Below are 22161 nucleotides of genomic sequence, written 5' to 3'. Positions count from 1 at the left end.
TATGACCTCCCTACAATGCCTGGGCATGCTCCTGATGAGGTGGCGGATGGTCTCCTGAGGGATCTCCTCCCAGACCTGGACTAAAGCATCCGCCAACTCCTGGACAGTCTGTGGTGCAACGTGGCGTTGGTGGATGGAGCGAGACATGATGTCCCAGATGTGCTCAATTGGATTCAGGTCTGGGGAACGGGCGGGCCAGTTCATAGCATCAATGCCTTCCTCTTGCAGGAACTGCTGACACACTCCAGCCACATGAGGTCTAGCATTGTCTTGCATTAGGAGGAAGCCAGGGCCAACCGCACCAGCATATGGTCTCACAAGGGGTCTGAGGATCTCATCTCGGTACCTAATGGCAGTCAGGCTACCTCTGGCGAGCACATGGAGGGCTGTGCGGCCCCCCAAAGAAATGCCACCCTACACCATGACTGACCCACCGCCAAACTGGTCATGCTGGAGGATGTTGCAGGCAGCAGAACGTTCTCCACGGCGTCTCCAGACTCTGTCACGTCTGTCACATGTGCTCAGTGTGAACCTGCTTTCATCTGTGAAGAGCACAGGGCGCCAGTGGCGAATTTGCCAATCTTGGTGTTCTCTGGCAAATGCCAAACGTCCTGCACGGTGTTGGGCTGTAAACACAACCCCCACCTGTGGACGTCGGGCCCTCATACCACCCTCATGGAGTCTGTTTCTGACCGTTTGAGCAGACACATGCACATTTGTGGCCTGCTGGAGGTCATTTTGCAGGGCTCTGGCAGTGCTCCTCCTGCTCCTCCTTGCACAAAGGCGGAGGTAGCGGTCCTGCTGCTGGGTTGTTGCCCTCCTACGGCCTCCTCCACGTCTCCTGATGTACTGGCCTGTCTCCTGGTAGCGCCTCCATGCTCTGGACACTACGCTGACAGACACAGCAAACCTTCTTGCCACAGCTCGCATTGATGTGCCATCCTGGATGAGCTGCACTACCTGAGCCACTTGTGTGGGTTGTAGACTCTGTCTCATGCTACCACTAGAGTGAAAGCACCAACAGCATTCAAAAGTGACCAAAACATCAGCCAGGAAGCATAGGAACTGAGAAGTGGTCTGTGGTCACCACCTGCAGAACCACTTCTTTATTGGGGGTGTCTTGCTAATTGCCTATAATTTCCACCTGTTGTCTATTCCATTTGCACAACAGCATGTGAAATGTATTGCCAATCAGTGTTGCTTCCTAAGTGGACAGTTTGATATCACAGAAGTGTGATTGACTTGGAGTTACATTGTGTTGTTTAAGTGTTCCCTTAATTTTTTTTAGCAGTGTATATATTTATATTTGCAAGAAAAAAAACATATGGGGGATTGGAAGTGATGCAGACAATTACATTGATGGAAGTTACAATCTATCTGCAATATTAAAGCTGATCTACCCCCTAAAAATAATAACAATAATAATAATAATAATAATAATAATAATAATAAAATGTTAGACAGTTAAACGAAGCCCCTGAACTCAGTGGAACTCAAGAATCAAATGGGTATAAGCGTACATAAATAATTTAAATGACCATTGAACGTACTCCCATTTTCCAGATGAAACCTTAAAGGTATGATATATTGATTTCTTTAACAAATCAGCCATATTCTCAATTAAAAAGCACACTTATATTGCAGTTTACCGAGTGGGGGAGGCTCAGTTTCATTGTATTTATTTAACTTGCATAGTCCAATCAGTAACAACTGCCAATGCCTCCAGGGTGTCATGAGGGTCCTGGGTATTGTCAATTAATCATAAGGAGAGCTAGCCAACACCAACATACTTTTTACCAGCAAACAGTATTCCGTCTAGTGCACTAACAAGTGGGTCACAATCTAGAGGCCATATTAACTTTGTAGGTTAGGAAAATGAATTATAGTGCATGGTTATGCATAAATTAAGATTATTGAATGACCCCATTGCATGGATAGATGCATAACATAATATAATTATAAACTATTCATCTATGCACCTAGAACACTACTAAGCTGGTTGTTTAGTTTAAAACCTTCATTGTAAGCTTCAATAAACAATAACATACATATGCGTCTCTAAAACATAAATGCTAGGTCAACATATTTTCCACGACCTAAAATGTATGTTGCTACGTTACTAAAAACCTGGGACAAGCCTGTGTCAGTCTGTAGCAAGAATAGGGCAGTGTTGGATTGGGTCAGGTGTGGTCCTACATTATCTCAATGTCATACACAGGAGAGTTGGGTTCTCTAATGGAGCCGTGCATGCTTGCTCACCTGACGGAGATAAGGTTCTGTTATTGACTGCAAGAGAGCTTACCGATCTGTGTTAGCTTTTAACGACACATAAGGAACCTTAGGTAATAGCATGGTAAATACATTAACGTTACATTGGCAAAGAAATCTTGTTATTTTTATTTGATAAACTTCCTTTATATTATAATGTCCACTGAATATGACCATTTGAACTAAATGTTGAAGTCAGCAAAACCTATTTTGTTATTCTCTGTGTGCTGGCCTGTTTTATGTTTTAAAAAAAAACTAGGAATGGATACTGGAAATGGACTGTCAGTCTCCTTCTCATTGATGTAATACAGTCCACATTCAGAGACATGTTCTGCTCCAATGTGTCCTCTTAGCCAGAATGCCAAAACCTTCAAGCACACACACATACACTATCCACATATCAACATAAACATGGACCAGGCAACACACACCAATTTCACTTTCATTCCCTTGAAAATAGTCTGTGAGCCATGTTCAGTGTGTGGGCTATAGCTAACAGGAAGATAGCTTTAACTGGAGCCAATCAACTAAGCTCCCTTCTGGGCCCTCATCTCAGCTCCACATGGAGCCCCTGATAATAGACACTTCAGTTTGGAAATTAGACCACCTGACTTGGATCGTTACTCATCTAAACAAAACAAAACCAAATGCCCAACTTTAGTACCGAGCTAGAAGGGGATTCATGTGGCTGACGCTGGGGAGAAAAATAACTCCAAAGTCAGTATACACCATACATGAATGCAATAGGACATCTATATTCTAAGTGGCTTTTTCTTGCCGGCATTTCTTTATCTTCAGTGAGAATGTGGGGGCTTGATGCCATCTCATTACAGAGAAGCAGGAGGATACAGATCTCAAGGGCTTGAGGGTTGGATGAACAGATCAGAGAGTTTGTGCATTTGTGGGGTCGCTGCATTGCAGCCACAGCCACTGTCCTCTGAAAGTCACCACAAAGCTTCGGCCTTCTGCCCGGATCTGATGGCAGGATATAAACCAAAATAGGAAATAGAAAGAAGAGTGGGCCAAGAAATGTCTTTTTGAGGCATGTTCGAATCATGAAAAAATAAAGACAACATGCCTTGTCATTTGTCATTGAGAGCACATGACCTGTAAGCATCCAGTCTTCACAAAGTTGTGGCCGTGGCTTTACATGTCAACTATACTACCATACAGGGCCTGCTGCTAGTTCAACTATACTACCATTCAGGGCCTGCTGCTGGTTCAACTATACTACCATACAGGGCCTGCTGCTAGTTCAACTATACTACCATTCAGGGCCTGCTGCTGGTTCAACTATACTACCATACAGGGGCTGCTGCTGGTTCAACTATACTACCATACAGGGCCTGCTGCTGGTTCAACTATACTACCATACAGGGGCTGCTGCTGGTTCAACTATACTACCATACAGGGCCTGCTGCTAGTTCAACTATACTACCATACAGGGCATGCTGCTAGTTCAACTATACTACCATACAGGGCCTGCTGCTGGTTCAACTATACTACCATACAGGGGCTGCTGCTGGTTCAACTATACTACCATACAGGGGCTGCTGCTGGTTCAACTATACTACCATACAAGGGCTGCTACTGGTTCAACTATACTACCATACAGGGGCTGCTGCTGGTTCAACTATACTACCATACAGGGCTTGCTGCTGGTTCAACTATACTACCATACAGGGCCTGCTGCTGGTTCAACTATACTACCATACAGGGCCTGCTGCTAGTTCAACTATACTACCATACAGGGCCTGCTGCTGGTTCAACTATACTACCATACAGGGGCTGCTGCTGGTTCAACTATACTACCATACAGGGCCTGCTGCTGGTTCAACTATACTACCATACAGTGCCTGCTGCTGGTTCAACTATACTACCATACAGGGCCTGTTGCTAGTTCAACTATACTACCATACAGGGCCTGCTGCTGGTTCAACTATACTACCATACAGGGGCTGCTGCTAGTTCAACTATTCTACCATACAGGGCCTGCAGCTAGTTCAACTATTCTACCATACAGGGCCTGCAGCTAGTTCAACTATACTACCATACAGGGCCTGCTGCTAGTTCAACTATTCTACCATACAGGGCCTGCAGCTGGTGAGAATAAAAATTAAAAACCCATTTGTTCTGCCCGAAAAGTCTACTTCAAATATTATCAACATTTATGCCAAAAAAAAACATAATCTACAATATCTGTTCATTAAAGTTCCGGTATTGTGTTCTGTGTTCGTGGGTGTGTTATCGTTCTCATGGGTGCTAGCAGGGGTTAAATATGCCAGGACAGATGGAAAGGTTGGGAGGGTATGATGGGTAATCCCGCGGGGTTTTGGAATGCTTAAATAGGGGTTACGGCCTCATCTCTCTCTCTTCTGTTTTGGGACCCTTGACTTGACATGTTATATTTGTGTATGTTCGAGGTTTAGCGGCGTGGGCTGTGGCCTGAACAATAGCCCATTCAGGAATAAACCTGTGTTCTGCCTGTACACCTGGTGCCCGTCTCTCTTTTACTTTATGACCCAGCTGGGTCATTACAATATGTACAGTAAAACATCTGAGGGCATTAAAGTTCATTTATGTGGATTTCAGAGCTTGAGATGAGCTTTTGGTCTGGGGTAAGCATTTGGTCCAGGGAAGCTTAGGTTAGCTAGAGGCTGCTCAAAGTATCACAATAACAAAAGTGTTGGGGTAATCTCTGACGACCCAGGGACAACGCATCTATTTGAACCTTGTTTCTTCCCTACGGCAAATAAATAGCGCCTCCCAAACTAGATCAATGTCTGTGAGATAAAACTTCCCCAGACGGGTGTCGTTTGTAGCTCCATAGAAACCCCCTGACCCCCTTTCTCAAACCCCCATCTGAGGAGAAACTGATTGGTAAAAAAGTAATGTGTCCACAATCTCACCGTTTCTAATGCTACAGGGGGAGATTCGCCAGGGTAGCGAGAAAGCCCATCATCGCACCATCACCTGGCTGTAACAAATTTTTTTGCCAATCTATTTCTCGCCCTGCTCCTTTGGAGGAAGAAATTGACAGTTGACTCAAGGTAGTAAAATCCTATTTTTTTCCCTGTTGAGGCTAACCCTGCAGTTTTACTAACCTTGTGCATTCCTGTGGGATGTAGAGCCCTAAGAGAGAGGTTAATGTAATTGTGTGTTTCTCCCATTCCTGGAGAACTCCCTGGGTGTGCACATTTTTATTCCAGCCCAGTAGTAAGACACCAGCCATTCATTACAGTTACCATGAGAGCATGCATTGAATATCTATTTCACTAAGGGAGCAAATGACTGTCTTCCTTCATCCTTTCATCTCCAGTCAAAACAACACGTACCGGTAATTCTAAGTCTGGTCTGCCATAATATCACCCTAGCTAGTGTACAACAACTGAATAATTAAACAAGCAATAAAACTGCTTAAACTGTGTTTAATTCGATTAGTACGTATACCCATCCCTCTGGTCTATGTGTGTGAGAGTGTGTGTGTGAGCATGTTGGTGTCAAGTCGAAATAGCCTTGAGTAAGGATCCTTGTTATTTATATTGCAATGACTTCCCACTGGGCACAGACGTCAGTTCAACGTCTAGTTTTGATTTACATTTGGTAGAGTTGTCAACTAACATAAATTCTAAGTGAAATCAACAAAAAAAAGTAATCCTGTCATTGGATTTACATTAAAAGTTAGGTGAAAATACTAAATTATCCATGTTGATTCAATGTCATCACATAAAACATTTTTGTTGAAATTACTTGGAAACAACGTTGATTCAACCAGTTCTTGCCCAGTGGGTTATATTTTCTGTGGCCTTAGCAAAAGCTGCAGCCCTGCAAACATTTGCAGTAGCTAGAGACCCCTTATCACACTCCTCCCCCTCACTCTCTCTCTCCTGTATCCCCTCACTCTCTCTATCAATCTGTGTTCATCTCAGAACAGTGGTAGATGCTTGAACTCCTCCTGCTCCAGCTGTCCGTGGCAGGATGTGCCTTGAGGGATCAGCATCCATCACTCAATATTATCTGTGTCCACCCAGTGTTCTCATAGGGCGGATTTGGGTTACGGGAGCAAGGGAACAGTGGTTCAGAATCTAAACACTGCAGGCATTTATTCATTCACACATACAAGCTCCAAATGACCACACTTCATTCACATACACACACTCCAGATGTAATGTTCAAGCATACAGGGATTTTGCTTGCTGCTCAAATACCCTCTAAACCCTGAATGCCAAAACCTTAGCGCACCCACCCACGCAGACACACACCACACATACACCATCCACATTGAGCACATCTAATCACATTCATGAAGCAGATACATACAGGAATTCACTACTATTATATCATGCAGAAACACACACACTGAGATGAATATCCCCTGAGAGGCTATTCCTAGCAGCTATGACATCCCTATATTTCAGGATCGCAACATCAATAGCAGAGCACTGACGTGATATACACTAAGTATACAAAACATTAAGGACACCTGCTCTTTCCATGACATAGACTGACCAGGTGAATCCAGGTGAAAGCTGTGATCCCTTATTGATGTCACTTGTTAAATCCACTTCAATCAGTGTAGATGAAGGGGAGAAGACAGGTTAAAGAAATAATGTTTTATCCTTGAGACAATTGAGACATGGATTGTGTATGTGTGCCATTCAGAGGGTGAATGAGAAAAACAAAATATTTAAGTGCCTTTGAAGGGGTATGGTAGTAGGTGCCAGGCGCACGGGTTTGAGTGTGTCAAGAACTGCAATGTTGCTGTTTTTTTTCTTCCAGGCATGTTGATGGACCCATCTCTCTGAAGGGAATTCAATTAAATGCTTGTTTACAGTTGTAAAGCTGACATAAACATGTTTCCATGCTGGGAGAAGGTTAGCGAACAGACATAAAGGTTATCGTGATAGCAATTCATCAAAGCCTATCACAGCATGGCACACATAGAAGAATTGACATTAGAGTCCACCTCCCGTCGAAGAGGTCACAAAGCACCATATGCCTGGTTGGTTATCTCATGGAAGCCATGCTGGAATGCTATCAAACAAGATGGAGCAGTCCAAAAATTACGAGAACCAACGATTTTGTCCTGTGGGATATTGACTGTGTTTTACATATGCATGTAACTTGATATTTATGGTATTTATAAAGGTTGTCAAGACGGAATGATGGATGAGACCAGCCAGTCCTAATGAATAAAAAATGAATATCTGGCTTGGCAAATGCTTCGTTTCGCTACGCCTTTGACATTAAATGTCGTTGCAGACCGAGAATGACACAAGAATCATCTTGTTCGTACAACCTAGTCCAATCTATTGAAAAAGACTAAGAGAAAAAAGGAAATTGATCAGATAATTCACCGACATCTACACAAGTCCTGAGTCCTAAGTGGAAAACACGAATTGATTGTGCAAGGAAGATTCAGGCCTACATTTTGGAGTGTTCACTTCGAATCGATTGAGACAGAGTTTCTTTCTTCAGTCAAAGAAGAGTGCAGTTAGTATTACAAGAGCTGCTGTTTTTACAAGAGGTGTATAAGAGATCCAATCCAAAGCCCATTTGGGATTTATTTTACTATGAACTTGACTTAACCGAGCTGTCGAGTCTCAGCTGTCAACTGTGTAGAGCACCACAAGAAATGTCTTTATGGGAAATAGGGAGTTTGCCTGGGAAATGTTTGTGCACTGAACGATACAGATGTGGGGTGTTTTCACCTGCAGCATATTCTTGGCTGCTGGAAGAGTGTGAAGGCAATACAAGGATACATCCATTTACTGTAAAATAGCCAACTAAAAAGAACTACAAGCCAATAGGCATATAGAAAGCACCGCAAAGCAATGCCAGATAGAAAGCACCATAACACAAGCCAATAGCTTGTGCAACTGAGAGGTGCCAGCTGTCATTAGCCATGGCCATTATCAGTACACTATTTTGGGTTGTAAGACACATCCTGAGGAGGTGTCTGTTGTTCAGTCCTACAGATAACCCGGCAGAATTTGGCAGATAAATATCCCCTTGGGGCAAAGCATCACAGCAGTAGTGAACATAGCTAACCATGTTCATTGGAAATGCAGAGGAAGAGAGAATCACATTGGTGAATCAGGCTCGACTGAGAATTGTTGAGAGGCAGTGGAACATTTTACACCCGTCTTCATCATGTGGATTGGAAATATGATAAAGTACATGATTGGACTGCCAACCAAGGTAAAACACATTATGTAAAATATTTGAAAATAATTAGGTGTCCTTTATTAAGCTTGACCAACATGCAGGGTGGATGGTGTTTGCACTCTTGAGTCGGCAGGTAGCTTAGTGGTTAAGAGCGTTGTGCCAGTAACCGAAAGGGCGCTGGTTCTAATCCCCGAGCCGACTAGGTGAAAAATCTGTCGCTCTGTCAGTCGCTCTGGATAAGAGCGTCTGCTAAATGACAAAAATGTTTTTTAAAAAATGTATGCCATTGATTTATGGGTGGTCCTCTGTAGCTCAGCTGGTAGAGCACGGCGCTTGTAACGCCAGGGTAGTGGGTTTGATCCCCGGGACCACCCATACACAAAAAAAATGTATGCACGCATGACTGTAAGTCGCTTTGGATAAAAAGCGTCTGCTAAATGGCATATTATTATTATTATTATTATTATTTAAGTGTGCCCGGCAAGCTAAATCAAGTGCATCTCCAGGTCTTTGAAAGCATTTTGTTTGTATTTGACACAGGTCTGTTGGGCAAGCATGTCACTGGCCAAGGTAGGGTAAATGTCGTTGAGGAGGCCTAGTAATTTGGCTAGTCACATCCTGACTTGAAATAATAGCACATGATGCAGAGATAAAAATAGTAATAATGGTTTGCCATGACAGTTCAAGTTTTGCTCTCATATCTCAAGTTGGGATTTGACATTCATTAAACTCTTCAGTTTAGTACAATATGGCCTGGCCTAGAAGTTCAGGAAGTCCCAGGACTTGTCCGGTGAACACTCCCAGGCAGAAAAGGATGGCGTTGAATTGGCCAATGGAGCCTCTCATGTGTCTGGGGGATGTCTCAGCTAGATGCATGGGCAGGGCGCTGAGAGCAATACCTGGAAACACAAGCAGACAAGTACAAACTCAATGGATATTAAGTTCAATATGGACTGCACAGGATTTACTCTTTAAAAGGTGATTGAAAATCAGCAATAACTCAGTAATTACCTCATTGTGTGTACACACACCTGAATAGTAGTATAGGCTATATCCTACAATGCAGGGGTTCTCAATCTTTTGGGCCACACATAGCAAATAAGCCCTAGTGGTCCTGACGGGCCAAACCAAACGTTGTTCTTGTGGGCCCCAGTTTGGTCGACACTGCTATAATGGGTGATTTTATTGTCTTAACAGATTACGCTGAAAGAGATTACATTTCATGTGTTTACCAGTATTTCCTAGTCATATAACCATACTGTATGTATGTTTCTTCAAACAGAATAAAACCTTTTACAAAAACGTGCAGGCATGTGCAAACTGTTAAGCTGCAATATTATTCTCTCTTAGGATTGACAAGGATGGAAAAGACAGGACAGCTGTTGACCGGGGAAGAGGTAGACTCCTTTTTGTACTGGTGGGAAAATTCCCTGAAGTCCAGAATCAATTAAAAGCTTTTAAACCTTTGGAGACTCTTGCCTTTGAACTTGAATGTAATATCAAAGTAAAAATATCAAAGTAAAAATTCTTTGAAAAATGGTCCTTTAGATGAAAGAGTGTGTGGTTTCCCAGAGATATCCAATGACAATGCCCTCGAGGGGTACACTACATGACCAAAAGTATGTGGACACCTGCTCGTCGAACATCTCATTCCAAAATCATGGGCATTAATATGGAGTTGGTCCGCCCTTTGCTGCTATAACAGCATCCACTCTTCAGAGAAGGATTTCCACTAGATGTTGGAAGCACATAATCGTCTAGAATGTCATTGTCTGCTGTAGCATTAAGATTTCCCTTCACTGGAACTAAGGAGCCTAGCCCGAACCATGAAAAACAGCCCCAGACCATTATTCCTCCTCCACCAAACTTTACAGTTGGCACTCTGCATTGGGACAGGTAGCGTTCTCCTGGCATACGCCAAACCCAGATTAGTCCGTCGGACTGCCAGATGGTGAAGCGTGATTCATCACTCCAGAGAACACGTTTCCACTGCTCCAGAGTCCAATGGCGGTGAGCTTTACACCACTCCAGCCGACACTTGGTATTGCGCATGGTGATCTTAGGCTTGTGTGAGGCTGCTCGGCCATGGAAACCCATTTTATGAAGCTCCCAACTAACAGTTATTGTGCTGACGTTTTTTCCAGAGTCAGTTTGAATTTGGAAGTGAGTATTGCAACCAAGGACAGACGGTTTATACGCGCTTCAGCACTCAGCGGTCCCGTTCAGTGAGTTTTTGTGGCCTACCACTTCGCGGCTGAGCCGTTGTTGCTCCTAGACGTTTCCACTTCACAATAACAGCACTTACAGTTAACCGGGGCAGCTCTCCAGGGCAGAAATTGTATGAACTGACTTGTGGTAAAGGTGGCATCCTATGACGGTGCCACGTTAAAAGTCATTGACCTCTTCAGTAAGGCCATTCTACTGCCAATGGTTGACTATGAAGATTGCATGGCAGTGTGCTCGATTTTATACACCTGTCAGCAGCGGGTCTGGCTGAAATAGCCAAATCCACTAATTTGAAGGGGTGTCCACATACTTTTGTATATATAGTGTAATCTTGCCAGTGTTAATTAGGCAGTTAATTAACACCTCCAATATAGTGTTAACATTCTGAGTAAACCTGTAGTGCAGTTCTTACAGTATGTATTTGTCATTGATTGAACATTGAAACACTGACTGTTAGCAAAGTTGAGGGAAACGTTAATCTGTTTAAGGAAAAATGTATAATTTATATGTATATATATTTTTTGTCTGACCATGAATTGTAGGCTAATTGTCTCAGAAAAGTGGAAAAGCGTTAATATCAACCTCTACTTTTCCTTGCACTTATCCAACAAACCCTCATCTCTTTGAAGTGCCAGCCATTACTAGTTGAAAGTGATGGTTTTTTTTATCAAGCCCAATGACCTTAACTGATGCCTACAGGTTTGCAACTCTGTCAGAAGTTTAGCACTGTATCATGCGGAGGCCTGCAGTCGCTTGCTAGCGAGGTCAAACACTCATGACCCACATCAAAATCCAAGGGTGCACAAAGTCAAAAAAGCAGAAATACAAATAAATTCACAAGGCAACTGATTCTGTCATAATGCTGGGTAGTACACTAGGCGAATCGCCACATACCAGGAAATAGATCTCACTGACAGTAACATCTATTATAAAGGAACAGATGCCATATACTGTGTGTTATTGATCCTTATATATCTCCAGCAGCAATCAGCAGCTAGCTAAAGTTCCGGTCAAATATACTGGCACCCTTGCACTTTTTCAGTGGAGGTCAATGGAGCAGAATGTTCTGTTTTCTCTTTACAAAACTGATTGAATGGCTATTTTTACTCTGTAGGCACCTGCCACTTACCACAGGTGAGATAAATTACATATACATGAGAATCACTTGCCTCCAACCTATTTCATTAGAATTGTTTTAGAATTTAGTCCAGGCCATTTTTGTAATTTTTTTATAAAAAAATAATTTCAACATACAAAAACTGTTTAAATACTTTGATCCTTGGCTCATCCTGTCAAATACTCTTTTAATCATTATAGTAAAATATTTGTGACAAAAACAAAATTGCCTAGTGATGTGTTTAAAGGGTCTTCCCCGCTGGCCGACTGGCGGAGAAGTTTCTGTGGCTAGCGGTCTCAAAAATACGGTACAGTGATGATAGAGGAGCCAAATAGACCCCCACAGTGGAGGTGTCATAATACCCATAAAATCTAGCAGTCAAACAGGGAAATGGTTCCAATAATTTTTCCACCATTCATTTTTCCCATAAGGAATTTTAGAAACACTTAAAATAAGGGCTGTGTTTCGTGTAGGCTTAACCTGGCATGACCTTTTGATAACCATGTATATCTCTCTCGGACAAGGTGACTTTTATCAAAACCGAATATATTGACAAAAGTCACCTTGTCCTAGAGAGATTTACATGGTTATCAAAACGTCATGCCTGGGTAAGCCTTTTGGAACCATTTCCTTGTTTGACCACTTCTCTCCTCGTCACAGAAAGACAGGCCAAACCTCCGGAACAGAGGAGTGATGCAACTGGACTTCTCCTGAGCCATGAGGAACTTGCAGGTTTGGTAGAAGACCTCTGCGTTGTGTGGACACTGGGACAATGCCTGTAGCCATACCCCAACACCCTGCTCACTGTCCCCCTTCCCCACGTACAGGCCTGGCAGGGCATCTAACAGGGCACAGGACTGCAGGCACAGCGCCAACAGGGACTCGCACAGCTCCAGGCCCGCATCGTACATTCCCAGCAGGATATAGGCAGTGATGAGGTTAGTGTGTAGGGGAAGACAGGCCAAGGTTATTTCACTGGGAGGCAGAGTCTGGTCCGTGCACTGACACGGTGCATCTTCGAACACAGCGATGAGTATGTCAGGCTTTGTGCAGACGTTGAGCGGCGTTCTCCCGGAGAGGGTGAAGGCCTCGGTGCTGACCAGCCAGGAGGGGTTGGAGTTAGCCGGGTCGTACAGGCTGGCCGGCAGGCGGTCAAACTCTGTCACGTGGATGAAGGACAGCCAGACCAGGCAGCGGTCACTCATGGTCAGGTAATCAGCAATGCACCGCTCAGTGACTGACTTCAAGGCATTCTGTAGGATGGCCAGGGTGTTCTGTAGCCGGCCTGTGAACACACTGAGTTGGACCCTGTAGAGTAGTGACTCCTCCAGTATCTAGATGGACAGCCTCTCAGAGAGACCACTAGTCCTTTTCGCTTTGAAGTGAAGAATCTCAATTTCAGTTATTTATTTTGGTCCTGTGCAGTTGTAAATCAAACAAATACACGTGTGAACATGAAAAAAATACAGATTTCAACTTATTTTAGAAGAAATAGTGAATGGTGCAAGGGTGCCAATATACTGTACTTGACCGCATCTGTATATTGTGCTTAGCCCTGTGTCATGCTGTAACCAAATTGCGTGTTTATGATTAGCTCTGTTAGTTTGACAGTCATCTCTGTTCTGGTTCTTTTAGATCTTGGTACTATAATCAAGAGGTACATTTTCTCAAAATCACCATTATGAAACACCTGGTTATTGGATTGGATTTTTGGCACTAATTCAATCACTTATCTTTTACTATATACACTATATATACAAAAGTATGTGGACACCCCTTCAAATTTGTGGATTTGGCTATTTCAGCCACACCCGTTGCTGACAGGTGTATAACATTGAGCACACAGCCATGCAATCTCCATAGACAAACATTGGCAGTAGAAAGGTCATAGTGACTTTCAACGTGGCACCATCATTGGATGCCACCTTTCCAACAAGTCAGTTCGTCACATTTCTGCCCTGCTAGAGCTGCCCCGGTCAACTGTAAGTGCTGTTATTGTGAAGTGGAAACGTCTAGGAGCAACAACGGCTCAGCCGTGAAGCGATGGGCCACACAAGCTCACAGAACGGGACCGCCAAGTGCTGAAGCGCACTACCGAGTTCCAAACTGCCTCTGGAAGTAACGTCAGCACAATAACTGCGCTGTCTCCCGTGTGGCGCAGTGGTCTAAGGCACTGCATCGCAGTACTAGCTGTGCCTCTAGAGATCCTGGTTCGAATCCAGGCTCTGTTGTAGCCGGCTGCGACCGGGAGACCCATAGGGCGGCGCACAATTGGTCCAGGGTAGGGGAGGGGAATGGCCGGCAGGGATGTAGCTCAGTTGGTAGAGCATGGCGTCTGCTAAATGACTAAAAATGTAAATGTAAAACTGTTTGCCGGGAGCGTCATGAAGTGATGAATCACGCTTCACCATCTGGCAGTCCGATGGACGAATCTGGGTTTGGCGGATGCCAGGAGAACGCTACCTGCATTGTGCCAACTGTAAAGTTTAATTGTCTGGGGCTGTTTTTCATGGTTCGGGCTAGGCCCCTTAGTTCCAGTGAAGGGAAATCTTAACAGCATACAACGACATTCTAGACAATTCTGTGCTTCCAACTTTGTGGCAACCGTTTGGGGAAGGTCCTTTCCTGTTTCAGCATGACAATGCCCCGTGCACAAAACGAGGTCCATACAGAAATGGTTTGTCGAGATCGGTGTGGAAGAACTTGACTGGCCTGCACAGAGCCCTGGAACGCCGACTGCGAGCATCAGTGCCCGACCTCACTAATGCTCTTGTGGCTGAATGGAAGCAAGTCCCCGCAGCAATGTTCCAACATCTAGTGGAAAGCCTTCCCAGAAGAGTGGAGGATGTTACAGCAGCAAAGGGGGGACCAACTCCATATAAATACCCATGATTTTGGAATGAGATGTTCGACAAGCAGGTGTCCACATACTTTTGGTCATGTAGTGTATTGTATAAAAGTACATGAGTCATCTAAGAGTCTTGAGAATCTGCTGGTTGAGACTATTTTTAGATAGTTGGGGGATAATGGTGAGATTTCTCCAGCCTAGCAGAAAGAGCACACACAAGAGTCCACCCCCATGACGAAACGACCAATTATGAGCATCTCGAAAGAGCCTGCCTTCTCCCCCAGGGCCAACAACAGAGCAGCTATAACTGCAAAGCCGTTATTCAGGAGCAAGGTGCCCTTCCTATAGAGAGAGAGAGATGGGGAGGGAAATAGAGAGATAAGGAAGAAGGGATGAGGTGACATTTTTACTCCACTGAGCATTTTGTAATTTTGAAACCGTGCTTCTTATTATAGAAGAAAAAGGATTGAGCTAATGAATACATCTTATTTCCTTCAGTCAGTGAGACAACCTGTACACTTGCCTCAAACCTTACAGCTCACTGAGCTTGATGTCCTTGGATATTAATTGAAAACTGGTTAAAAACTAATTCAGATTGTAGCTTTAATGAATTTACTACTTTATCATGATTATGGGCTGAAGATTTCTACTCTAACATTATTTATTCAATAAGCTTAACAAATTACCTCATCCATGAAGTAGCTGTCAATGAATGTCTTAGGGTAGATGAGATGTATTGTCAACGAATTCCAGGAGTAAACACACCATGTCAAATAGTTTGACAAACAATTACGTCTGCACACTTTTTCATGTACACAGATGATAGACAGAGCAGTGACGTATTTGTATAATTTGCCTCAGTGTCAATTGTGGCATGATAGCAAGGAACATAGCTTATTAGGTTTGTCATGTCATTTCCTATGCCTGTTTTAATACATTTGCCTTAGCTAGTGATTAACATTTTGCACGCTTGACCAAGTCCAGCCAATCTAATCACAAACAACATCACCCGAAAGGGAACGGTTCTTGTGCCTTCGTTTTGACGTCTTGTTTTGAGTGGGAGATGACCTATTTTTTTCAATTGCTCCCATGGAGTGGTGATTTCTCTTTTATTTTCTAAATTCAAGGCTGGAAAACCATATCTCTGATGTCCCTTGGTCTCTGCCTTCAAATGATCCCTTCTGAATACACAAGTGCTCAATGCAGCATTTTTCTCCAAAACAGAGGCTGAAAACGTCAGCCCATGATAACTTTTTATTGTTGAAGTCACAGCTGCTTTAGTGACTTCACTTTTCAAATAAAAGCACATCTCTCCTAAATGTTTTGAGTTGTTTACAAAGTGTACATGACTGAACTGATAATGTATGATGCAAAATGTTAAAAGGAGGTGTTAACCTGTATAAGCAGGTATAAGAACATCCCGTTCACTCAAAGCTGCTTCAAGAGGACAGCGAACTAAATTAGAATTTGATTTATACACGCACTTCATTGGAAAAAAGAAAATGTGGAGAAATTAATTAAAGAAAGAAAATGAATAAAATAACAGCCATCGTTATTCACTTGGCAGAAATGAATGGAAATAAGACTCCACGGTTTTTATGAATAATTCTCAAAGTAGGGAAAAGTAATCTTTTAATGAGGCCGAAAAAGGCCTTTGAAAGGCCGTAATGGATTCCTGGCGGAGGAAAGGGAAAGAACATAGAGGTTATCATTAGTCTGTTCTCTCGTCACACCATTGGGCCATTTCATCCATTAGCAAAATAAACACAGGCACTGGGATTCCATAATCCTCCTTCAGTCTGTGGAACCACAGATATACAGTACGGTATGTGTTCCATTTCTCTGAATGGAACTTTTTCTTCCATCAATACGTTTTACATTTGTTTTCTTTTTTACTACTGTGTCTGCAAGGGGAGATATCGGAGAAACAGACTTGAGACACTGTTATTGAATTAATCATCCAAATTTGACCATTTCATGGCCTACTGAATGTAATGCTTCCCTCATGTTATGTCACCCTTCAACACAGAGAGTGTGATGTCTGCCGGTCTACATACAGTGCCTTGCAAAAGTATTCATCCCCCTTAGCGTTTTTCCTATTTTGTTGCATTACAACCTGTAATGTAAATTGATTTTTATTTGGATTTCATGTAATGGACATACACAAAATAGTCCAAATTGGTGAAGTGAAATGAAAAAAATAACTTGTTTCAAAAAATTCTAAAAAATTAATAACGGAAAAGTGGTGCGTGCATATGTATTCACCCCCTTTGCTATGAAGCCCCTAAATAAGATCTGGTGCAACCAATTACCTTCAGAAGTCACATAATTAGTTAAATAAAGTCCCCCTGTGTGCAATCTAAGTGTCACATGATCTGTCACATGATCTCAGTATATATACACCTGTTCTGAAAGGCCCTAGAGTCTGCAACACCACTAAGCAAGGGGCACCACCAAGCAAGCGGCACCATGAAGACCAAGGAGCTCTCCAAACAGGTCAGGGACAAAGTTGTGGAGAAGTACAGATCAGGGTTGGGTTATAAAAAAAATATCCAAAACTTTGAACATCCCACGGAGCACCATTAAATCCATTATTAAAAAATTGAAAGAATATGGCACCATACAAACCTGCCAAGAGAGGGCTGCCCACCAAAACTCACTGACCAGGCAAGGAGGGCATTAATCAGAGAGGCAACAAAGAGACTAAAGATAACCCTGAAGGAGCTTCAAAGCTCCACAGCGGAGATTGGAGTATCTGTCCATAGGACCACTTTAAGCCATATACTCCACAGAGCTGGGCATTATGGAAGAGTGGCCAGAAAAAAGCCATTGCTTACAGAAAAAAATAAGCAAACACGTTTGGTGTTCGCCAAAAGGCATGTGGGAGACTCCCCAAACATATGGAAGAAGGTACTCTGGTCAGATGAGACTAAAATTGAGCTTTTTGGTCATCAAGGAAAACGCTATGTCTGGCGCAAACACAACACCTCTCATCACCCCGAGAACACCATCCCATGGTGGTGGCAGCATCATGCTGTGGGGATGTTTTTCATCGGCAGGGACTGGGAAACTGGTCAGAATTGAAGAAATGATGGATGGCGCTAAATACAGGGAAATTCTTGAGGGAAACCTGTTTCAGTCTTCTAGAGATTTGAGTCTGGCACGGATGATCACCTTCCAGCAGGACAATGTCCCTAAGCATACTGCTAAAGCAACACTCGAGTGGTTTAAGTGGAAACATTTAAATGTCTTGGAATGGCCTAGTCAAAGCTGTAATTGCTGCAAAAGGTGGCTCTACAAAGTATTGACTTTGGGGGGGTGAATAGTAATGCACGCTCAAGTTTTCTGTTTTTTTGTCTTATTTCTTGTTTGTTTCACAGTAAAAAATATTTTGCATCTTCAAAGTGGTGGGCATGTTGTGTAAATCAAATGATACAAACCACCCAAAAATCCATTTTAATTCCAGGTTGTAAGGCAACAAAATAGGAAAAATGACAAGGGGGTGAATACTTTCGCAAGCCACTGTATTACTCCACTCAATTGCGTACTATTTTCGTATCGACAACGGGATGCATTGACACGACATGAAACAACTACAACACAATTCTCACAAATGTGCAATCTCACACTTGTTTATCTATTAGCATCTTAGTCTTTCTGGCCGAACAGTTCTTTGAACACAAATGCTTTGCCAAAAATGTAAATTGTCTGCTTTGCTGCATGCAATTCAAAGTCTCTGAGCCTCAAGTCAAGGACTGTTAAGTAAAATACAAAGAAAGGTCCCTTTTGTGCTACAGTATTGATCACACAGAGATTTTTAACTTTCTTGCAAAAGAAGACCACCATAGTGCATATCTGAGAAAGATTACTCATGCTGTTGATTTATGCCTCTGTGATGTCACTTTCTACTCCTTTTACTCAAATGTATACCTCTGAATCCTGAAAATTTAATTTAGCCTTAACTTGTCTGTCTCAGAAAAAGTTCTGTGCATTCTATAGTTAAAGGTCCAATGCAGTCGATTTTGTCGCAATATGAAATAATTTCTGGGTAACAATTAAGTACCTTACCGTGATTGTTTTCATTTTAAAAAATGGTCAAAAAGAAAGAAAATAGCTTCTTAGCAAAGAGTAATTTCTCAAGCAAGAATTTTGAGTGGAGAGGGGAAAACTGAAAAATTGCTGTTATTGGCAGAGAGGTATGGAACTCTTTCTTATTGGTATATTAAGTAATTTATTGCATGGTGATGCCACCATGGAAGGCCAAAACTCCCTCTCACCAAAACAGGCTGAAATTTCAGAACAGTTCTTACACTAAAAGGGCATTGTCATAATTTTCACAATATCATTCCAACGTCGTAGTGTGGAAATATATATAAAACACAGGACAATCATGTTTTTGACTGCACTTGGCCTTTAAAATAAAAAAAATAGCAAATATCAATCTGTATATCAAGGCTATCTTGACCTTCAGTGAGTCCAAGACCTTGATTTTGTTATATTAATATGATGGTTTAGTTTGAACAAATTATTTGGGAAAAGGATGAAAAAGTTCCCCTTGCACAGACAGATTGACAGTCTGATCATTAGTAGAAAATGGATTCTTTGAAATGTACATTTGTTGAAGTAATGAGGTGAAAGTGGGTAGCAGGGGCATTGACACAGCAGTCGAGGTACTGTCTGACAAAATGACACTGAGCACAACAATCCCTAACCTTGCTAACTCATCATACTTTTACCTAAATTAAATATAAGGGACTGGAATTGGTCTACAGACCTCTGAGAAAGAAAATTACTTTTCACCCCCAAAAACGTTATGTTCCAATCTGCCCTTGAGTGAGAGAGCGTGTGTTGTTGAAACTTTGTTTTCCCTAAAAGAAGAACAAATCATTCTCATAAATTTGGGTCGATTGCAAGGATTTTTTTCCGGTTGATGATGCACTACTTATTTCTAACTTCATCTCATATCTTAGTTAGCTAACGTATTGATCCTGCTTCCTGTCATACCCTCCGGCTGAAAATATAATCAATAACATGTAAGCTAACAGACCTCCCTGCCTCCTTTATCCACATAAGCTTCCTTAGCAGGATAACTGGTTGGGTTCTATACTGGTTGTATAATGGTTTTTATTAACATTAATTTAGTTCTGGTTATAAAATGTATTCTTAACCAGAAAACCAGTGTACAACCAGAAAATAACGACGTTAAGATGTCAAGTGCCACATTTTGCCGCTGGGTCGTTTCACATTGGCCATCACACTTGATTTTCTCAGTTCCAATTCTGTCTAAACGCAACCATTTAGTATTCCTAATCATATGTTGCTGTCTCGTTAATCAACTCATTTTAGGCCATGCAGAAAGTAATCAACCTATGTTGTATTAGTCGTATGATAAATTAATGTATTTATGAATCTCATCCTAAGGCTATTTATTACCACATGCAGTAGTCTTAACCGCTCATTCACTTAGCCCACAAATCAGGGAGGGCAAACAAGAAATGATTGCTTGGCGATGTCAACACGCCTCCAGAGTCTATGTTATCGCTCTCCAGAAATGTCAAAAGCTGCAATCAAACTCTCAAAATCATTACTGGCTGCAGTGCGCGACTAAGTCCCTAGTGTCTGTACCGGAAAATTTGCTGTAGCTGCATTGCTGTAATGGGAATGAGCCACATGGAACGAGTCGCTAAAGATCACTGTTGTTTGTGCTAAAGTAAACTTTTGTTTATGAACAGGCAGGATTGAAATGACAGAATAAAGGGAAAAACCTTCACTATTCTAGAGGTTCTTTATGTCATTTAGAGTATAGGCAATGTACTGCCACATAATACTGTCTGTGTAATTTACTTGGTTAAACTGGAGCTATATGTAACTTACATTCACAAACCTTGATTCACTCTGCTAAACAATTCTGAATTTGTTCATTTCAGAAAATGCTCTTTGCATACTTTTTCCACGAATTGAGGAACAAAACAATAATCAAGTGTCAAGTGAAAGGAATGAGACATCAGAGGGCATTTGTCTCCTTCCATCGTTTCTATGATGTCATAAAATGTCTTATGACAAATTCCCTGACCCAGCATATTGCAACAATCAATATTTCAATAATTCCCTGCTATTATTTTTGACGCACCACCACCCCAATCCGAAAAAAGTGCATCAAATCGGCCTTCCGTGAGCCAGGAGTCGGTCCCTGGTTCTCCTGGTGTCCGCCGGCGGACAACCATGTTGGGGTGTCTGACCACCAACCCAATCCGAGAAAAGTGCATCAAAATCGGCCTTCCGTGAGGCAGGAGTCGGCCCCTGGTTCTCCTGTTGTCAACCGGATGATTTCCATATGGGGGTGTCTGACCACCACCCCAATCCGAAAAAAGTGCATCAAATCGGCCTTCCGTGAGCCAGGAGTCGGTCCCTGGTTCTCCTGGTGTCCGCCGGCGGACAACCATGTTGGGGTGTCTGACCACCAACCCAATCCGAGAAAAGTGCATCAAAATCGGCCTTCCGTGAGGCAGGAGTCGGTCCCTGGTTCTCCTGTTGTCAACCGGATGATTTCCATATGGGGGTGTCTGACCACCACCCCAATCCGAAAAAAGTGCATCAAATCGGCCTTCCGTGAGGCAGGAGTCGGTCCCTGGTTCTCCTGGTGTCCGCCGGCGGACAACCATGTTGGGGTGTCTGACCCACAACCCAATCCGACCAAGTGCACCCAAATCGGCCTTCCGTGAGCCAGGAGTCGGTCTCTGGTTCTCCCATCGACCGCCGGCGGTCTTCCATGTGGGGGTGTCTGACCCACAACCCAATCCGACCAAGAGCACCCATGTCGGCCTTGTGTGAGTCAGGAGCCGTTCCCCCTGGTTCTCATTTGGGTTACCATGCACGAAGGGACATAGTGCAATTTCGGCCGATTTTTCCGATTTTTTCAAATAATGTTTAAAAATACTTCCCGATGAGCTAGAGGTCCCAAATTTGGTCTATTATCCTCTTTTATGATGAACTTCCATTACCTAAAAGGGTTTTTCTTAACTCGTATAGGAACATCAACCGTTCTGACCCCTATTTTTTTTTTTCACTTTTCTAACATAATTAAAATATAGTAAAAAATTTCCAAAAACGAATTAATTTATATATAAATGTGCGTCTATTCGTGCCCTTTTGCGCCAAAAAAACCCCATCCTGATTGGACTTTTAGTTTTTGAATTATTAACGTTTTAAGTCGTTTTTTCAAAACCGAAATCGCTGTTTTTTCCCCCAAACGGCGGAGCACAGACAGGCCCAGCGGGTGGCAGGGCTTATGTCGATAATTTGGCCTCTCCCGTAGTAGCCCCACTCGGTTCCAGGTCGGCCAGACAGGTACCGGCGCGATTTTGAAAACCTCGTTTTCAGAGAATAGACTTCCATGGCGGATTGATCCGGGGGTGATGGCAAACCTCTCGGCCTGTGCGGATATTGGGAATCGGGCATGTTTGAGGGTTCTGGGTCCCTCAGAACCATGGTTCCAACGCTCCGAAGTGGACCATACCTCCAGGGACCTACTGGC

The sequence above is a fragment of the Coregonus lavaretus genome, assembly GCF_964263955.1.
Source record: "Coregonus lavaretus genome assembly, chromosome: 8".
NCBI classification, from domain to species: Eukaryota; Metazoa; Chordata; class Actinopteri; order Salmoniformes; family Salmonidae; genus Coregonus; species Coregonus lavaretus.
This window is presented reverse-complemented; position numbering follows the sequence as displayed.